This window comes from Heterocephalus glaber, unplaced genomic scaffold, assembly GCF_053883595.1.
Source record: "Heterocephalus glaber isolate CG9 unplaced genomic scaffold, H.glaber_assembly_v1.0 deba00001586, whole genome shotgun sequence".
In the NCBI taxonomy this organism is placed as follows: Eukaryota; Metazoa; Chordata; class Mammalia; order Rodentia; family Bathyergidae; genus Heterocephalus; species Heterocephalus glaber.
This window is the reverse complement of record NW_028258364.1, coordinates 2,874,994-2,892,751: the sequence shown is the minus strand read 5'-3', so window position 1 is coordinate 2,892,751 and position 17,758 is coordinate 2,874,994. Positions and strand designations below refer to the sequence as shown.

General features: G+C 35.0%; 1 long non-coding RNA gene across 3 annotated transcripts; it reads left to right on the top strand.

The window, feature by feature from the left end:
• The first annotated feature begins 208 nt into the window (after positions 1 to 208).
• On the top strand, positions 209 to 12,969 carry LOC110343952 (uncharacterized). 3 transcript variants are annotated; one of them, XR_015443890.1, is made up of 4 exons: positions 209 to 436; positions 8,183 to 8,316; positions 9,293 to 9,387; positions 12,586 to 12,969. It is a non-coding gene; the product is annotated as an uncharacterized LOC110343952 (long non-coding RNA). The 3 variants fall into 3 exon arrangements; XR_002386214.2 differs by having other exon boundaries at positions 12,558 to 12,969; XR_015443891.1 differs by lacking the exon at positions 12,586 to 12,969 and adding an exon at positions 11,662 to 11,856.
• Positions 12,970 to 17,758: the final 4,789 nt, after the last annotated feature.

The window sequence follows — 17,758 nt, the reverse complement described above, 5'->3', positions numbered from 1 at the left end:
GAATTAGTTACTGTGGGTGAGAAACTGTCACTCACACAACATGTTCCTGGGGGCTGGTTTGAGTAGATGCTCCAAACCAGTGACTGGTGTGATACAATTCTGATTTCCCCTCCCAGATACACTGTCCACATTCTCATGTTGTGAGGTCACTAAGAAGGGTTTGTTTGGAAACAATGGAAGCTTCAGTTTCTCCCTGTCCAACCCTGGATGGCAAGGTACATAGACACAGACATATGCCCCACAGATTTGTGGCACTACCTAGTGGCTGGGCATCCCTAATAAGTCCTCAGAGAAATACAGAGAGACCATCTGCAGGAGTCATTGGTAGGTCCTTTCTGTGCTTGCCAATGGAAATCAGGACCTACAAAAGACTTAATGAATTAATCAAGTTATTTTCATCATCAGCGTTTCAGACCAACATACTAGTGAGATTCAGGTTGGTTATGATGTTTTAACATTCAAGCCATTTCACCTTGGCATTTGTTTCCTATACTTGTGTCAAACTCTTTTTTCTTTTCTTTTCTTTCTTTTTTTTCTTTTTTTTTGGTGCCAGGGATTGAACTTGTGTCAAAACTTTTGAGAAAGAAAGTTTCCCTGTTTATTATGCAATAGAAAATATTTCCACTTATCCTGGGTCTCCTATAGATTTTGTTTTACAGAGATTAAAACAAAGAAAGCAAAAGTACTTTTAATTAAACACTGAAAAATAAAATTTTTTTGATACAACCAATCTCTGATGCCTGAAATATAAGATGGATTTCATTCTTTGGCTGCATTTTAAGTATAACTGAAGGTTAGAAGTGCATCTGAGATTCCATCTTATCCCAGAAAGAATGGCCGTTATCAAGAAATCAATTTTTTCTTTTCCCATCCAAATGAAGTTTATGTAAATAGGGAAGGGTGGAGGGGGTGAAAGGCGCACAGGTAATGGAGAAAAAATAAGAACCGAGATATGTCATGTACAGGTACAAGCACCCAGTGATAAATGTAACCGTATTGTATACCTAAAATGTACCAATAAAAGAATTTAAGGGGGAAAAAAATCAAATAATAACAAATGCTGGAGAGACTTCAGGAAAAAAGGAACCCTTTTACAATATTGAGATACAACCGCTATGGAAATCAGTTCTGTATGGAACTCTCTCCAAATGGAGAGTTCTCAGAAAAACTAAAATGAAATTACATTTGACTCAGCTAGTCCCCTTCTAGGTAACTTCTGAAAAGTTAAAAACATCATATTACGGTGATACATGCACATCCATATTTATAGCAGCATAATTCATAATAGCTAAGCCTTGCAAGCTGCCCGTGTGTCCACCAACAGATGAATGGATAAAGAAAATGTGGCATTTACAATGGAGTACTACACTGCCATAAAGAAAGGTAAACTTGGGTTATTTGTAGGAAAATGGGTGTACCTCAGGACCATAATATTAAGTGAAATAAATCAGACACACAAACTTAAATATCACATAGTTTTTCTTACATGAGAAACCTGGAGTAAAAATAAAATAGAATAAAAGATAATAGGAAGTAGGGAGATAGATCTTTCCCAAAGAGGAAGAGGATCAAGAGATGAAGGGAGAGGGAAGTAAGGGAAGTGATAAAGGATAGAAAAAGGAATTTGGATGTGTTATGTACATGTACCAACTCCCCACAAGGAATGTAAACATTATATACTACACACATGTGCTAATAAGCTAAAATTTTAAAAATTTATAGGGACCTCCACAAATACATTTAAGTTGAAGTTGGGTTTGTGGTATTTAAGAATAAGTATTTTCTGTCTTGAACCAGCACTGAAGGACTTCTTTTAGAACAATTGAGAGAAATCAAATGTTATCTGGAAATTACATACTAATAAGGAATAATTGCTACTTATATAAGATATGATAATAAAACAGGTTTTAGAAAAACATACTGGTTTTTCAGTGATGCATATCGCAGTATTGAGGGATGAAATGTCACGGTATCCAAATTAGTTTTAAAATTCTTTGAATTTATGACATAAACATGCCACAGTGGTAACAATTATTTTTAAAGATAGGCATGTATTTATTATGCTAGACTCTCTACTTTTCTATATGTAACATTTATCACAATAAAAGTGAAAATAAAAGGGGATAAATATATTGAATGTATCTATGCATGTGTTTTTCCTTTTAGAGACTAGGATGGAGAGAATTTAACAAATCTTAATTTGTACTTTAAGAAACAGATGTTAATCCTTAAAGAAACATCTACTTGGGAATTCCTTTAAGCCTTCTCATCACAAAGCTTCTCTTTCTGATTCAATCCTTCTTGTTTATATTTTAACACTGGCCACAGGCACAATTCTTGCAATCGGAATAATTTTGATGCTGCTATGATCTGAACCCAAACAAACACAAGATAAAAATTTTATTTTACTTAATTTGATGGGTTTCAAATGCATGCACAATCATTAAACAGGCGATTTGGAGATGAGATAATGAGGCCGACACAGCCTTCTGAATGAGCAAAATCATAGCATAATTGAAGTCAGCTAACAGGATTTCCAGCAGGGAATGATTTCCCTGAGTGTATGATCTGATTTCCTTTGATGTTTATATTACTGTAATAACATTAACAGCATCCCAAACGACACTTAATGAAATTTTAGACTTGCTATACGTGACGACTCCTCTGTCATCAAACTTGTCTGTTTTTTATACAGTTTCTCTTAGGTATAGTAGTTCAACATGTGGGCAAACCAGGACAGAAAATTCTGGGCCAAATATCCTTGCTCTCCTTGTACTTCTGTGTCCTCTCCCTGCCTTGGCCGAGGCAGATGCTGAATGAGAAAGTGAATTGGTCAAAACCAACCAGGAAGAAGTAAAGTACTAATGACTGGGGCAAGTCCTGCTAATGGTGGTACTGATGGTACCTTAATGTACAAGGAATAGTGCCTGTTCACACTTGCAGAAAATGGCTTTAAAGTGACTTAGAAATAAAACAGTCCCATAATTAGGAATCAAGGTCTCCAATTACTACTTGCAATTTTATAACAGTCAGTAAAGAAATATTGAACTGTGTCTTTAAAAAGCTTTTCAATGAATAATTAACACCCAGAGAGAAAGAGAGAGAAAGTCTCATCCTGATTTCACTGTCAAATAAATGTGGAATCTGAAAATTCATCTGTCCTCTGAAATGTTTGAAAAATGGGAGAACAGGTTCTTGCTCTCTGTTAACTCATGCCTGACTGCAATTGCAAATTCACAGGAGTGAACTGTGAGTACAGGATTCAAAGCTATGTGTAAGGTTTTCCAGGTCTGGTGAGAATGACTTTATTCTTTGTGTGTATTAGCATGAAAGGATTTGGTTCTCAGGTCAGATCTAAAAATAGGGGGGAAGACATGTGGGAATGTATGGCTGGCTGATGAGTTAAGCATGTGCTTTATCTAAAGTTGCACTAAAACCAAGTAAGTCATTATCAGATTATCAGATTAAAAATTAGTAAAAGTAGGCATTTATTGACATTGCTAGTAAAAACAAGAAAGGTATTTGGCCACTTATGGGTCCTACCAGTGGAGTTGGAATCCATTCTCTCACGGGCCAAACTCAGAAGACCAGTCATGAATTCTGTATTACTGTATTCGGATACAGTAACTGTGATCATCTTCAGTTTTTATTAAAAGTACTTCAAAGATTTCACTGAATAAAAACCAGGGGAATGTCATTGATTTAATGTTGTTGATAGATTTTGAAGTTAAGCAACTAGGACCCTGTAGTCTAGGTTTCAAAAGGTGTAATGGATTCCCATTCGCAGCAATAGGTCATTTTAGGGCCCTGACCCCAAATTCAATCACAGCAAAGCAATTTATTTTAACTTTACAGCTTTGAAAATCATCTTTTTCTCCTGTTAAGTTTTTCTTTCTTTCTCTTTCTTTATCTCTCTCTCTCTTTCTTTTCTTTCTTTCTTTCTTTCCTTTTTTTTTTTTAAGGAGGTAAGGTTTATTTTGGCTCACAGCTTTTACTTTTGAAACTTGAGCTTCTACCTGGATTTGTTAGCTGAGTCTGAAAGCACAGATTTAGTACAGATCATTTTGGCTCCAAATAGAAGACCAAGAAGTTAGCAAATCAATTCAGATTGTGTTAGGTAATTTCACCCATTTTGGCAAATATTCACTGAGCCCCTGCTTTACCCAGGGTTTGTGCCTGGTTGATGGTGGTGTGTGGGGAAGGCAATCTCTGCCTTCCCGTAAATCTTCAGAGACCAGTTCATTGATGACTTGCAAATATTTAAAAGAACATTAAATTAATTATTCAATATATTTTTCTAATTCAATATAGATTAATTCTCTTATAAAAATCTATCATGTCTACCGAAGAATTGGAAAATAAATTTTTAATATGTAGTATAACATAAGAAAATCAAAGTGTCCCACATAAATAAATGTTCCCAGGCACCTTAAAAGTGCAGGGAACCTGTGAGTTGAATTTGATTTTTAGTTTTCTGGCAGCTAAGATGAAAAAAATGGAAACCTAGATTATTTTTTGTTGCTTTTCCTGACAAAAAGGAAATGTTTGTGCTCATCTGCAGTGGCAACCTTTTCCTGGAAGCAAATCCTAATCATGAGCTGACCAACATCAATTCTACAAAGACAATATGAGATGAATTTATTTTTTGCTATAGTAAGTATTTTGACAAGAGTTTAAAGCCAACCACCATCATATATAACAGAGGTGGAGATTTTTTTTCTTTTTTGTAGAGGTCATTTACTTCTCCAAAATATTTTAGTTAGCACCCTTTTATTATTAGCTCAAAATATCTTAGTTTTTATTATTCTAGTACCTTGCAAATTTGTAAAGGAAAATGTTCCACTTTCCTGAGAATTTCTAACAGTAAACATAAAGAAAAATTCACAATAAATATTCTGTAACTACTAACTGTATTCAAAAGATTAGCTCAGTGGTTCCACCACTTGCCTTGCAAGCGCAAGGTCCTGAGTTTGATCCTGGGTACAAAAAAAAAAAAAAAAAGATTGGCTCAGTGTCATTAAAATCTTTGTTGAGGTAGTCATATAATGATTTTGCTCTTTCCTCTTATTAAAAGAGTGTACTATGGACTTTTAAGAGCATATTTCAGTTTTCATCAAATAAGCTGCATCTGAGATAATTCTGGCAAAGACAAAATTCAGTGTATTATTATTTGAGAAATAGAAGTTTTATTTAACAGTTCAACTTTTAAAAGTCATTACCAATATAATGATAATGTGATTTTTAAAAATTCTATTGTATGTCTGGTTTTTATAAATTTTCCATTTTCTGTCAGTCTGTTGAACAGTTGGCTAAGTGATTTGCTTGGCTTTGATAGAAAAATGTTATTGTGAAGTTTGCATAATTGTAAAAATGTTTAGACATTGAAATTCTTTGCTGATCAATTTGAACTTAAATAATAAGGCTGCATAGATAGATTGACATACTATTGTATTGTAGTGTGGGAGGATTATTATCATTTGCAATTTAGTGTTCATTCAATTAGTAAATATTTATTGAGTCTTACTCTAAGCCCAGCACTGTGTGAAGTGCTAGGATAACCTAGTGACTAAGACAGATTCTTTTTAACCTCATGATGCATAAATTCTAATGGTAAGGTAGACATTCATCAAAATATCCCACTATTATATTATTACAAATTACTATAAATGCTATAAAGATACTTGTATTGTATAGGAAATGTGATAAGAGTGTATCATGCCAACATATGATGCAATGTCGGAGTCAGGAAGGCTTCTCTGAGTAGGTGGCAGTTTCCTTTCCATTTGAAGGATCAGCGGGTATGAAGAATGTGGTGGGGGTCATTCCAGGCAAAAGAGAAAGCAAGTACAACGTCCCTGAGATGCAATGAAGGAGGAGAAGAGGCTCATGGGGTGGGTTGGCAGCAAGTACAAGGGAAGTGGCAATGAGCTGGCATCACAGAGGCAGGCGGGGCCAGATGTTAAGATACCAGTGTTTACTGGAAGTAATGGGAAGCTTTGAAGTATTTTAAACAGGAGACTGACATGACTAGACTTGTGGGCTTTTTTTTATACACAATAAAACAAACTCACTTTAAATATACAGTTTGATGAGATTTGACAAATGAATACTGTATAATCACCATGAAAATAAGATACAGATATTTCAGTCACTCCAGGGGATTCCCTCATGCCCCTTTCCAGTCCCAGAGACACTCTCCCAACCTCATAAAGTTTATATTTATTAAAACATATATTATATATTTTATATGTAATATGTCAATATTATATGTATATCATGTGTAATATATGTTTATAGTGTATATGCATAATGTATATGTATAATATATGCTGTATATAAATATATATTATACATGTTATACAATAATATATACATTATATATAAATATAGAAGTATGTGTACACATAAACATAAGTAATATGTATATTATATGTATTCTATATTATTCTATATTGATATAAATATATTTATATATTATTCATACATATATATTTATATTATATAAATTTATATAATATATATCATATGAGTATATAAATATACAAGTATTTATATATTATGTAATGTGTATTTATATTATATAATGCATATTATATATAATATTCATATTGTGTATATTATACATATTATATATGATATATACTATATATAGAAAGAGAGCCCACCAAAAAATGTATACATCAAGAAAGGAAAAACATATAAATATTTTAATACTAAATTTATTGAGACTAAATTTATTCATACAAGTTACCTTGGCCTCTACAATTATAAGAGTTGCTCAAAGTGGTAGCCATTAGCTTCTAGACATTTATTAGTGCAGTGAACTGTTGAAGTGTGTATACACTTTTTGGGCACTCTCTCTCTCTCTCTCTTTCTCTCTCTCTATATATGTATATATTACATTTACCAATTTCATATAAATGAAATCTTATAGTTTGAGTTCTTTTATGTCTGGCTTCTTTCACTAAACATATTTCTGAGATTCATCTATATTGTAGCATGTACCAATATTTTTTTTTTGCTTAATAATATTCTATTCTTTGGCTATATACTCACACATTGCTTAATAACAGGGGCATCTGAGAAATGTGTCTTTAGCTGATTTCATCATAAGGTAAACATTATTGTATATACTAACACGAACCTAAATGAGTTCAATCACCTAATGTGATGGTGGCCTCCTCCTCTTCCTCTTTTTCGTCTTCTTCCTGCACCTCCTCTCCTCCTCCTGTCCTCCTGTCCTCCTGTCCTCCTCCTCCACTTGACCTTGAATTCAGGTCAACTGAACTAATCTGTGACATTTCTTTAGTCATCCAAGAGGTGTTGTCAAACACACCACTTAGAATCTAGGGACAAGTTTAGGACAGAAATTCAAGAAGGGTATTCTGGGGAACACGGGTAAATACTTCTGAAAGTTATTGAAGGCAGGGATCTAAACGAGACCAGAGGGATCTTTTTACTGAACTTCAATGGAAGTTTCTTAAAAGTTTTGTAATATATGTCAAGCTGCTCTAGTATAAGAACAAGAATAAAATTTTATATTTAAAGTGCTCCTTTAGGCAGGTGTGGTGGTGGTACTTGTAATCCCAGCACTCAGGAGCCTGAGGCAAGAGGATAAAGTCTGAAGCCAGTCTAGGGCATATAGTAAGTTCAAGGCTAGCCTTAACTACACAGCAAGAGTCTGTCTCAAAAACAAAAATAATAATTGAAAAATGAAAAAAGCTCCCACTTCACAAGGCTGCTTTGAAGTGATATTTGATTACTTAATATAAAAAATGTACCATTTCAAACTCATTCTTAAACTAGAATTTCCAATGTGGCCTATTAACTATAATAATCAGGTGTATTAATGAATGATTACTATCTATAGTAGTATAGACATATATTTATATAATATATAGTGTAGCATCATTTAGAGAAAATGTTTCTAAAAGGGGGATCCTAAAAATATCAGATATCTGAAGGACCTAAATTTAAAAATCATCCAGATATACAGAAAGATATTATTTATTTCCATGTCTTAAAGGCTTAAAACTCAGATGTTCTCTTTTGTTCTAAAGATGTATCTATCAAAAAACAGACAGAGGAAACATGGCCTAATGAAATCTCAAATTCTATATCTTAATTTAGGTATGTTATTTTCACTTAAATATATGTAATTAATGGATTATGTCCTATCTAGTCCTCAGAGAACTCACCAAAGTGACTTCTACGTGAGTGAATCCTAGGAATTCCAAGACTAGTAAAATATCTCACTTCATCTTATCTTAATAAAAGTTGTAAGAGGAGGAGTTGGCTTAAGGACTTAATAAAGAGGTAAGAAGAAAATATGTATAAATTCTAGAAAAGCATAAACAAAAGCCATGCATTGAATATGCAGAATGTGTTCAAGGACATACCGTTTTAAGTAAGAATGCTCAGCCACAGAACAAGTTGAAGAAAGCCTCGCATTGGAGTGGTAATTGAAAAAACTTTGATACCCTACTTTATTGAGTACATAACATCATTTCAGCAATCAGGAAAACACATCATCATGTGAACTATTAGACCACATCTGGAATACTGGACCCAAATCTATATTTCTGGAAAGCCACATTTAAGTATGCAGCCCACATCTGTTCTCAAAAATATGTTCTATTACTTTGCTATTACACAAACAGCATGTACTAACAAAGTGAAGAGAAAGACAAAAACTTAGAGGAAAAACACAGGAATAATTTGAAAGATGTCAGATTTCAATAACATGATGAAATGAAAGGAACTAAATATATCAGTTGAGAGAAACTTCATTCACAACTAACTCTTAAGTTTGTAAATAGAGGAAGAAGGAAAATCGATAGTGGCTGGAAAACATCAGAACTTGGTAGGTAAAAAGAATAGAGTAAGAAGAAAAACTTATTCCTTTAAAATTTCTATTATGGTATTTCATTTTGGGTAGGAGAAAAACTATCTAAATGGAGAAATCTCCTGGTAACTGGTTATTCCTTTAGATATTTTAATTTTTTCATAAAAGCTAACAGTCTAGGAAAGAGGGAAATACTGTAAGAAGATACTGATTAGAATTAGAGAGAACATTTAATGGGGTACAGCTCAGGCTTCAGTGTCTGTGAAAAAAATGGCAGGGACTTGTATAACATGTCCCAAATGATTATTTGTCAATAAAATGCATCCTAGCTGTGTCATTTGGTGTACCCTTTGTTAGTTCAGCTTTTTGAAAATGGTTTCTGGATGTTGATTGGTGACCACCTTCACTCAAAAGATTGCCACCATTATATTCTGTATTTTTACTCAGATTTTAATACAGCTGGTCTATGAAAACTTTACATAAGAAGGCTTTGAAGGAATAAAGAAATCTCCATCTCTAACTGCAGAATTCCTGTGTTTCAGGCAAGTATTTGTTGTTGCTTTCCTATTATTGTGAATCTATCCGTGACTGTAGGATGCTGAGTGCATTATGGAGGGTGCATTGAAGATAAAGTGAATGTTTTCTCAGAGCTTTTGTGCTCAGTTATTTTCTAAGATGTTATTTAATACCACGTGATGCTAATAGAGTAATGTGAAGTATACAAAGCAGAGTGGAGAATGCCCTTTTCTATATTCTTTCCTGAGTCTTGAATGCCAGCTTGCTGTGATTATTACATTTTGTTTACTTCCTTTGTATCAACAATAGACTTCCAACACAGTGTAAATTTACCTATGATTTACATCTTTGTTTTATGCAGTGAATGGAACACTGGATTATCATTCAAAGGACCTTATGCCATTCTCTACATTTGTCCCTCTGGACACTATTTTAAGCTGCTTGAGAATATATATGCCTTTAGGGCAGGGAGAGGAGGCTGGATAACTGGGAGTGTATTCAATATAGAGGCCGCTGTGGTAATAAATGACTTGATCCCATTGATTTCATTTCACAATAACAAGTATTTTAATTTAATCTGTTTATTTCCCTATGAAATCAAATGAAATGTTTCTTCCCCCATCTAATTCTCACTTTGATTCATGTTAATAATTTTTCTCCTTAAATATAGAAAGTCCAAATTTAACAAATGAATTACACTTTGCACCACTTAAGAAGTAGTGTGGAAGCTAGCCGTTCATTGGGGTTTCGTTCCCATTCATCTACATTCTTATGCCCATCTTTCCTTTTTGCTGTTTCCTGCCATATTTACTTTGATCAGATCAAATCAGATTGAAACCTCTGGATAACATCCATTCTTAATTCTGTTCTTTTGTTCACATAATTCCCCTTTTTTCAGTTTTAAAAAACTTAAATGATTTTATTACGGTGTATTTCAAGGATACAGAAGAAAGCAGAAAATGAAATATGTAGTTTTACATCAACTACCAGCTTTGACACATTAGCCTTTGATCACACTTGATCTTTCCCCCCTTTGGTTTTGTTTTAAGAAAAAGTTCTGCATAGAAAAATCTTATTCCTCAGCCTAACCATTTGTTTCTGTTATTCAACAAACATTTTCTATTGAGCACAAAGTATATCCACAGGCCATGCTAGGATGTGGAGAGTTTGGGAAAATTAATCAAGAAGTCTTTTAAGCCCCGCAAGGACTGGGGATGTAGCTCAGTGATAGAGGGCTTGCCTAGCATGTGTGAGGTCTGGGTTTAATCCCCTGCACAGGGTTGGGGGAGGGGATTACCGTACAATGATCTTTTTCTGTTTATATCCTGTCTTCCCCTTTAAAGCCTTCCTGATAATATTCTGATAGGCTGGCCTCTCTCCTGCAGACATCTCAGGTGACTATCATCTGTGTGCTAGAGCTGGCTGTACTGACTTGTGAGAGTTAGCTATGGCTATCTATTCTCAACTCTGCATTCAGTGACTGCATTCTCAACTCTTGCATCACAGTGCAAGTATTTACATCACAGAAACTGGTAAAAACTACAACTCAGGGTTAGTTTATTTTTGTTTTTTGAGGAGAGCTGATTTACCAGCACATAAACACACTGGCTTGTAAATATAACTATCAAGCATACTTAAAGTGCTTTGGTAAACAGAATTTAAATAAAAACCCTGTAATCTCCTTCAGAGATAGAATCATGTTTTACATGACTTTCTTCGACTCCAAAGTGTAGTGCAATGGTAGATATTTCATAAATACGTGTTGATCCTTCTAAAAGAGTATGTTCATTTCTCCTCTTGCCATAGTAATTCATTAATGACATCCACTTTGCCTTGTGTTTTTGTTATTCTCAATTTTTAAATGCTGTTGTTTGAAAGGACTCTGATAGTGAATTGCTGCCCCTTTTCTGTGAGGTAATTTCATAAACATCAAAATATCAAGTACTTGCAGCCCAGAGAGATACATCCCAGCAAGCGACAGTCTCCCAGTCTCCTGACATCACCAGGCACCGCTGAGCTCTGTGCCACAGTTCCTGCTCAGTCTGTTGTTCTCAGCTGTATTCTCTGTACACACCCTGTATCCCTCAGCAGGTTTCCTTTGGAGATCTACACTGATGCTGTTTAGCTCCTGAAAATCTTGAGAGAAGGATGGATGGATGTGAGGCATGTGCTTCTGCACCAACAAAGAGTCCCTGGCTGGGACCAGAGATCTATCAGAGTGAGGTGGAGTTATACGCTATCCTTAACAGTCACGTATAAGTTTCTCAGAGTCCTAACTTTTTTTTTTCTTTCATTTTCAGCAATTCTCATATTGCAGACCATGATCAGTCCTCCTTCAATTCTCATGCAGAGACAGAGATTCTCATGGATCTGGGGTTATCTGTAAAAAGGCTACATTCTGTCCTGCTTCAGGGGTCTTTAAAGAAACCAAAGATAATTAATTTTTTTCCTCTTCTGTTTGGCTTCTTTCTTCAGTAAACCACTGTAGTGTTCAATTACCTTGTCTATTTTTATTTTTTTAATGTGCCTTGTCTCCTTTATTCTAGGAAAACTTTATTCTAGAGGGTAAACAATGATTATATCTTTGTTCAGAATTTTTTAAAGCTACTCACTGGCTTTCTTTTTGTCAATTTGAGAGTAAGGTGGGAAGGAGTACAGAGTACTTTATGCTTTATGTTATGACAGTTTACTTCAATTCATGTTACTTTAATAAATGAGACAGCATCCACTTCCTGTTCTCATCTTGCCAAAATTCCCAACATTCAGATCATTTGGCTCACTTTCAATCTAAAGTTGTTCCCTCAAATTCATTCTTCTGCTCTCTGCCCTTGTGGTAGCTTTTAATAACCTCTAAATCCTAGGGGAGGAAGTAAAGGCAATAAACTTGTTTTCCCACTTTGTTTGTAAAATGGTTGCAAAATTCTCACTATGGAAAGAAAAAGCTTGGCAGAGGTGACTTCTTTCTCATTATGTTAATGACAGGTGAGGAAAATGTGGCCCTCAGGCCTCCCCACCTTGTGGGCCCAGGGCATGCCCAGACTAGCTTCACATCTGTAGGGTACGCATCATTGTCAAGCCAGCCTCTGTGAAGACAGTGCATAGCTGGCTGTGCTGGAACCCAGTTCCATGCTGGTTTCCTGACTCTTCACGAATCACAATCTTTCTTTTCAGGGCTTAAATTTTTCTTTATTTATAGAGTAACTGAATCTTACCACCACTCCCAGATCCATCAAACTTTCTTGGCTTGGCTAAAACGGAGAAAGCAGAAGATATTCATTTTTCTGAACCATTGATTTACAAGACTGAGGAGAGTCTGAGGAAACACCTGAAACCACACATGGTTTGGTGAAACAACCAGAAACCAGGACGAGCAAAGGGTCCCTGGCAGGGACCACAAGTCTATCAGCTGGAAATGAAGTAAAATTCAACAGTGAGATTTCAAACATTTAAAATTTCCCACAAGATCTATTAAAGGGAAATTCAAGGGTGAAATTTCAAAAAAAAGTTTCCTAGAATAAAGGAGACCAAGAACATTTTTTATAATTTGAAAATAGACAAGGCATTTGAATGCTAAAGAGTAATGAAGAGAGAAGCCAAACAGAAAACAACCTGAAAGTTCTCTATTGTTTGAGTTCAGACCTGGACAGTAGATGAAGAACACTAGAAACCAGATTAATAGTTCTGAAAAATGAGGAGTGCTGCTGAGAGAAAAATCCCAATAAAGGAGACTTAAAAGACAAACCAGCCCCATCAACAGGACCCAGACAAAATTCATTTCAATATTCAGTTCAATAAATGTTTGTTGTGTGCCTGTTTGATGACATCCTGTGCTATCAACCTTAGTTTTCCATGTTTTGTTATCTGTGATAAAAGAAGATAAGAACACTGACATATTTGGAAGTAGGACAATTTTACAATGATAATAGTGTTAACATCTTTAGAGAAACGACTAATTTTGGATATTCAGTTTGGCTTACTTTGTACATACTAACTAGTGCTACCTAAGACATTGGTATAAGATTCCTAGAAATCTTAAAATTTTCCAAAAGAGAAATTATCAGTGTAATATGATAACTTTTATGTGAAATGCTATTATTTTCAAAAAAAAATTTTGGCATTACATTTGATATAGTCACTCGACAGTGCTAACTTCTCATTTCTTCTGGTCATGTTTACTTAAATGTATCCACTCCAGAAGCATTTACCAGATTATAAATTTTGTATAATTCCACATTCAGGTGTGGTAACTATGTTAACACTTCCATCTTGTCTTGTTATCCCCAATAAAGGTATCAACTCCCCAGAACATGTAACAAAAATATTGGGGGGTATGAAGTTAAGCAGAAACTCATAAATCATGAGTTCTTACCCTTGCCCAAATCTTACCACCTTACGTTGATTCTCAGAAATCCTGAGATGATATGATAGTTACTGTGCTTCATTGTAGTTGCAGTGTCACTGGAATTTGCCTATGTCAACTTCTGCTCATGGAACATTCTATCACAGGAACAAGTCTTTGTGAGAAAGAGGTAGAGGAGAGTTTCAGTGGACCTCAGTTGGTATCACTAGGCACATGTCATCCCAGAGGGGAGACTTTTAGGAGCAGTAGTGGACACAAATCACCCAAGATAGATCGCTCATGTTAAATGAAGGAATATAATGGAAGTTACCAAGAATTGATGGAACCTTTCCTACACAGCCTTGCATTCCATCTCTTCCATGGTGTTGGAAGCAAATCTACCTGTTGCTGAAAATTCTCTGGTATGGTAGATACACAAAGAAACATAAATAATCAGATGTGAATCCAGGAATGGTAGCACATTCTCTGATCTCTGCATTTTGGGAGACTGAGGTAGGATGTCAGAGATTTGAGCCTATCCTAGGCAACTTAGGGACTTGGTAAGACCTTGTCTCAAAGTAAAAAATAAATTTTTAAAAAAGAACTGAGAATGTAGCTCAGTGCAAAGGCTCTGTGTTCAATCTATAGTACCAGAAAAGAAAAAGAAAGAAAGAAAAGAAAAGAATTAGCTGGGCCGGGGATTTAGCTCAGTGGTTCTGACGCCTGCCTCACAAGCCCAAGGTCCTGAGTTCGATCCCCAGTACCAAAAAAAAGAAAAGAAAAGAATTAGCTATGAAGTCCCCATACATAATGAACCTCATTCATTGGTATGGTGTCATAATTCCTGATAAAACAAAAAACTGCAGAAGAGAGGAATTTCTCTTTATACAATTTTCAGTATAAAGATGAGAAATCTCCATAGTCATAATTCAATGTAGCAAACTTAAATTCTGGGGCACACATGTGAGGATGAAAACTTCAGAAATACTCACCACTTCCCACTGTCGTGTGTGTAAAAATATTTGCAATCCCATGTCCTGAGGGCTGGAGTTTGCCTCCAGTCTTGGAGTTTGCTCTAGTTGCTTGCATAGTATCACCTTTCACTGCTCTGTCACATCAGCCCAATTTGGCCTGAATGATTTCCAGGCTATGAGTACATTTCTGCCATTACTGGCCTAATATGAGGACATGCTACCAGCAACATTAAATAACAAGAATAGATGCTACTAATAACTAAGAAGTGTCATTGGTGATTCTGGTAGCTGGTGTCAAGTCATCCAGGCCTACGGAAATTTATTTGCAGCATGAGGAAGCCAGAGTTGGACACCTGGGGTTTAGGACAGCCATAATCAAATTTGTTGAATATAACAAGTCACAACATAGTTGCCAAAAGATGAGATGTTCTTGTACTTGTTTAACTTTATAACAATGTGCAAGTAAACAAAAACAACTGCATAGCTCCCAACACAAAGCAAAATGCTTCAGTTAGGTGACAATCAATGAAGTAACTAGAAATATCATTTGTTGCCATTTTACATTCTTCAATCTTAAAGCTGCCAATGATTGAGCTGATATGGTTCTCCCCACACCAACCACATAGCACATTACAGTGTTCCTTTCTAGCTTTTCTGGTGTTCTGTAAGATGTTCACATCAACTCTCAACGAACTGCCACCAAGTCTACACATTCCAATTTCCCCTGGTTTGAATTCAAATTTTTAGCATTCCAAATAGCTTACAATTGTTTTGCCTATTTCTTGGGTGAACATTTCCATTTTTTTCAAGTTTTAAGCATTTTTAGATTATTTTTGGCCAGTTTTTCAAATGGCATATCAGCATCAATTTTGCATATTTTATCATCAGTAACTAAAATTGAGTATTCTGTTCAAGGTTACAATTTTTGAAAATGAGCCAATTTTGGCAAGCTCACCATTTAATGAATTGAATTTTTTCCTTCAAAGCATTGATTTTTAGTGTGTTGATCTACAGAAGATGGAAGCTGTAAACTAGGTGCATACTACGTTAAACGGCATCTACAGAACATAAATAAACACTGATGTTTTTGAAGTATTTTTGGCTACAGTACCACCTACACCCCATGGAAAAGCACACATATTGAAGCACATGGACATGATGTCAATGATTAATAAAGAGGCAACCCCTTGAGAGATTTAGATTCAAGCAGTGGAGAAGTATCTTTATCACAATCCCATTCAGAGTTTATAAATAACTGAGAAAACCCAGAATGCTGTTTATAGGCATTATGTTGTGTCTTTCATGTAGTAACATTCTTGTATACAGCCGGGCCTCTTTTTGCTTATTTGCCTACAATACCTCATAGGAACATTTGTCTCACTGTCTCAGCCATAAGGTTTCCACCTGTTAAGAGTAAAAATAATAATTATTGCTTGTATGATAGTATATTGTTTAAAAAATATTGTCTACTATTGTCCATAGCAGTGAAACAATGAACCAGTCACACTGCAGTGAAATTTTTTTAATAAGGGGAGAGAATTTTGTAGAGGAATGTAGAAGAATATTTCAGTTTTCAGCAAAAATTTCAACTTATTACACATCTACATGTGGAGATTTTAGTTGAGGAAAGACTGTGAAAAATTGGCACACTATTAAGAAACTCAAGCTCCTTTTCCCAAAGCTAATCAAGCAGGTCCTTCATCACTACAATTCTACAATGCTAGTGTAGCCTTTCCTAAGACAGAGAACAGAGAATCAGGAAGAATTTACTTTGCTGAGACTAAAACTAGGGTGGGTGGGGATAATTACAATGACATTTTGATAAAAGCAAGAATCAAACTGACACCAGAATGAAAACTGGAGTATCGCTGGCTCCCACAGCTTCTTGTCATCGATGAGACCAGAAACCTTAAAAGTAATGTTTGGCTACAAAACCAAGTAACAGCAGTTGTATGCATACCAAATTTTTCTTCTAGTATTCATAAAATAATGCTACTGTTTCTGAGATGCCCCAGCCAGCCCTTTTCCTATGAGGCTGTAATCTATTATGGAAACAGTACAAGGAGTCATTGACCAATCCTGAGCTATATTCTTACTGATGACTGACAGAGATTAATATCTTCTTTGAATTACAGTAATTTCCTCTGAATCAAGCCATGCACAAAAACCTTACTCTGACTATAATATATAACTATGATATAAAATGAAGGAGCAAAATCTCTGGACACTGAAAACCAAAATAGCCTCTTAACTTTTTCTGAAAATAGGTTACATGAAACTTCTTTTCACAAAGAGATAATTGGCTACCAGAAATAGTATAATAAAAGTAATCTCTTGTCTCTGCTCTAAAAATTTAAATGTTTTCATGACAAAAGAGCATAGTTTGACCTCCAGCTTTTGATTTTTTAATACTGAAATCACTTTTCAAAAATTTAAATGATGTTTTATTTTATGCAATTGTTGTTAGTTATGAGTTTGCTACCAAGTGATTATCTGCATGGACACTGTTAAATATGTTAATTTCCAATGTGCTTTTTAATTTATTAATAAGGGCCATTAGTGACATATTAGCCCATATAATTTATAAGTGATTAATGTGATGAAAATTTAACTTGTGATCTAACTGTTGGGAATTTGCCCATGAGCAAAGCAGTGGTTTGCAAATATTAGCTTGACTGTCTTAATTCTAAATTTTAGAAGTTTTATAAATTAAGGGGAGTAATGCTGTCAGAATAGCAAATGTTATCAAAATAACCTTTCTAGCTTATGTTTTGAAGTTGTTTCTCCCTTATCATTGGGAAACCAGTTAGTGTCTAGTTCTGTTTCCTGCTGGAAATTCAGAGTTCTGTCGAATGAAGAATGATCAAAGACATGGTGACAGTGGCTGGGAAAATGTGAGAAGCCAGGTGGATGTAGTATGATGCTAAGTCCAGAGAAATACAATTGGAAAGAATTAAGCTAACTGGCTTGGCAATTAGAAGGCTCTCTTTTTCTATGAGCAGTTGATAAAAACTATTCTGTATGTGAATGAAGAATTGCAGTGGGCAAGGATGGAGATTAGAACACCAGCTTGGAAGCTATTAT